The following is a 4212-nucleotide window of genomic DNA, read 5'->3' as shown; positions in this document are numbered from 1 at the left end:
TTGTGTGTGTGTGCGTGTGTGGGCTCTGTTTGTTTGTGTCTGCGTAGGGGCGATGTTTATGCGTGGGGGAGAGGGAGGGGTTGTGTGTGTGGGGTGGGGGAGCGTTTCTGTGAATGTTTGTGTGTGTGTGTGTGTGGGGGGGGGGTGTGTTTGTGTGTGTATGTGTGTAGGGTCTGTTTGTTTGTGTCTGCGTAGGGGCGGTGTTTGTGCGTGTGGGGGGGGGGGAGGGGTGTCTGTGTACGTGTGTGTGTGTGTGTTCCTAGATCTGAGGAGAAAAAAAGAATAAAAAAAAAGATCCTTCTGACACAAACTGGCTTCACTTTATCACCCTGAATCCCACACACTACATTTCTCTCTCTCTCTCTCTCTTTTTCTTTCTTTCTCCTCTTCCTCTCCTCCCTTCCATAATTTCTCATCAAGACCCTTTTTATTCCCCTCTCTCGTTCCTCTTCCGCTATCTTGCTCCTCACGCCCGCACGCCCACACACAGAGATAGAGTACACACACAATAAAAAGAAAAAAAGAACAAAGAAGAAAAAAAGGAAAACAGAAGAATCTAGAGTGGAAGCGAAGGCCGATTAGCCACACAAAGGGATTCTTCATTTCTTCGGTGTCTTTTAGCTCCATCTTGAGAGAAAACGGAGAAAAAACATGAATGAGAAGAGAGATAGAAGGAGAAAAATGTGGGGTGTTCAGACCGCTATGGCGTTGATTACTTGTTTTATTTTTATCGCCTCTGGTCTTTTCGGTCTCACGGTCTCACACAGACAGACACGTACAAACACACACACACACACATAATACACACACACACACACACACACACACATAATCTTACACACACACACACGCATACACACACACGCACACACGCACACGTACAGACATATGTGTGTGTTTGTTTCTGCGTTTCTCCTCCGATCAGACTTTTCTTTTCGGTTACGCATTCACGGTCTCACACAAACAAACACACACGCACACACACACACGTATATGCACGAACACACACGCACTCACACAAACACACACTCACTCGCATACACACACACACGCACACGTACAAACAGACATATGTGTGTGTGTATGTGTCTGTGTGTGTCTAAGTGTGTCTATTTGGATGTGTGTTTTGTATGTCTGTGAGAGTGAGTGCGTAACCGAAAAAAAATAAAAAGGCGACAAAAATAATAAAAGTAATGAAATAATAAAAAGTAACAACCGCCATTACGCTCTGAAAAAAAAAAATCCCAAATCTATGTATATATGTATGGGTAAGACCGCAAATATTCACTCACAAAAAAAAAAAAAAAAAAAAAAAAAACAGAAAGCATAAGCCTTGACAAATTACCTCAATTCCTTCTACTGATCTACTGATGATGCCAAGAGAAATCACCTGGATCGGGAAAACACATTTGATTTGTGAGAATGATTCTCTCCTTCATCTTCCTTCCTGTTTTTCAGTTTTTCACATAGTTTCGCATTTCTTATACATATTTACCTCAGCATCATCTAGAACTGTATTCATTCTTTTTTTTCTCTCTCTCTCTTTCTTTCTTCATCTCTTTCTCTCGCTCTCTTTTTCTTTCTTTCTCTCTCTCTTTCATTTTCTCTCTCTTTCTCTCTCTCTCTCTCTCTCTCTCTCTCTCTATCTATCTATCTATCTATCTATCTATCTATCTATCTATCTGTATATATATATATATATATATATATATATATATATATATATATATATATATATATATATATTTTTCCTACTCTCTCACTCTCTTTCTCTCAATCTCTCTCTCAATCTCTCTCTTAATTTCTCTCTCTCTTAATCTCTCTCTATTAATCTCTCTCTATTTATCTCTGTCTCTCTCTCTCTCTCTCTCTCTCTCTCTCTCTCTCTCTCTCTCTCTCTCTCTCTCTCCTCCCTCCCTCCCTCCCTCCCTCCCTCCCTCCCTCCCCTCCCTCCTCCCTCCCTCCCTCCCTCCCTCCCTCCCTCCTTCCTTATATATATATCTTTCCTACTCTCTCACTCTCTTTCTCTCAATCTCTCTCTCAATCTCTCTCTCTCTCTCTCTCTCTCTCTCTCTCTCTCTCTCTCTCTCTCTCTCTCTCTCTCTCTCTCTCTCTCTCCTCCCTCCCTCCCTCCTCCCTCCCTCCCTCCCTCCCTCCTCCCTCCTCCCTCCCTCCCTCCCTCCCTCCCTCCCTCCCTCCCTCCCTCCTCCTTATATATATCTTTCCCTACTCTCTCACTCTCTTTCTATCAATCTCTCTCTCAATCTCTCTCTTAATCTCTCTCTCAATCTCTCTCTCTCTCTCTCTCTCTCTCTCTCTCTCTCTCTCTCTCTCTCTCTCTCTCTCTCTCTCTCTCTCTCTCTCTCTCTCTCTCTCTCTCTCTCTCTCACGACATGAATCAAAAAGATAAATCATTTTAATACAGTTAATACACGGGTATCCTCTTTTCTCTCGTTCTCTCCTGGCTTCATGCGGCCCGACAGCAGGGCAAGGTAGACTCTGCTAAGACTGTTTAATACCGTCTGGAGAGAGGATAATAGGACGGCTTAAGCTGTGTTGGAGCTGCATGCTGTTCATCTTAAGAAATTATCTTTTTATCATTAATTGGTGGTCGTGCTTTGTTGGAAAATATTGTTTTGTTTTGTTTGGTGTTAATTATCTGATATGAAAGATAAAACAGAGGGGGACAGATAGATTGACAAACAAATAGACAGTTAGACAGGGAGATAGGTAGGCGGACACACAGACACAGACAGACACCAGGTAGGCGGACAGACAGACAGATAGACAGACACCAGTTAGGCAGACAGACAGACAAATAGAAAGACACCAGGCAGGCAGGGAGACAGACACGACCGGCAGACAGGCAAACATATACAGACAATGATCTTCCTAAAGACAAACACTAGGAAAGTATGTAATTCAAAACGTTTTCATCGTATTGTTATTCATGCTGGAAGGCAAGCTGGCAAATATCTAGCATAGTATTTTAGTACTGGAACATTCGTGCTTGGCTTCTGTTGAAAAAGGTTTATAAATAAGAGGAACAAACCCTCACGGAAATGTTAATCCCTCAAGTGCTTGGGTTCCAGCGACACAAACACACATTTGTTAACCGGCGTTTTAATCCCCCCAGGATTAAAACGCCAGGAGTGGAGCAGGCAGAACTGCACGCAACGTCTCCTTCCACAAAGCTTCGTGGAGTAAAGCCCTCTGACTAGGGTGAAGAATCCGACGAGGAGGACGACCTCGAAAATGAGAGAGAGAGAGAGAGAGAGAGAGAGAGAGAGAGAGAGAGAGAGAGAGAGAGAGAGAGAGAGAGAGAGAAGAGAGAAAGAAAGAAAAGAAGAGAGAAGAAGAGAGAGAGAGAGAGAGAGAGAGAGAGAGAGAAAGAGAAAAGAAAGAGAAAGAGAAGAGAGAGAGAGAGAAAGAGAGAGAGAGAGAGAGAGAGAGAGAGAGAGAGAGAGAGAGAGAGAGAGAGAGAGAGAGAGAGAGAGAGAGAGAGAAAGAGAGATAGAGAGAGCGAGCCAGAGAAAGAGAGAGAATGAAGAGGGAGAGATAGAGGGAGAGAGAGAGAGAGAGAGAGAGAGAGAGAGAGAGAGAGAGAGAGAGAGAGAGAGAGAGAGAGAGAGAGAGAGAGAGAGAGAGAGAGAGAGATTGAAGAGAGAAAGAGAGAGAGAGCGAGAGAGCGAGATACGTGTGTGTATGCTAAGAGAGAGAGAGAAAGAGAGAGAGAGAGAAATAGAAAGAAAGAGAAAGAGAGAGAGAGCAGCCACGCGCAACGAAGCAATTCCGTCGCACGTTGAGAGAGAATAGACGTCCACCGCCTCCCTACGCAGTATTGTACACAAGTCGAAGCATTCACAACAGCTTCCTTACACAGAGTCGTGTCTCCTGTAGACTTCACTCTCCTGTGAACAACAAGTGGTAATTGGGCGTTGGAGACTGAGGGTGTGAAGGTCGAGATATGTAGACACAAGGGCCTGATACACACATGAATAAATCTGTAACTGCGCCCACACACGCTCGATACATAGACTAAGATGTAGATCATACATACTGTGAATATTAACACGAAACATCCAAACTTGTCTGAATGTATACGAATATTTTAATCACCTTCATCTTCAAAAGTCGAAGAAATAACAATAGTTCTTTTATTTACCAAAATCCCGACGAGAAATAATTATTTCCGACCCACGAAACGAAAAA

The sequence above is a fragment of the Penaeus vannamei genome, chromosome 13 (assembly GCF_042767895.1).
Source record: "Penaeus vannamei isolate JL-2024 chromosome 13, ASM4276789v1, whole genome shotgun sequence".
Taxonomy (NCBI): domain Eukaryota; kingdom Metazoa; phylum Arthropoda; class Malacostraca; order Decapoda; family Penaeidae; genus Penaeus; species Penaeus vannamei.
The sequence above is the reverse complement of the archived record's forward strand: the minus strand, read 5'-3'. Positions refer to the sequence as shown.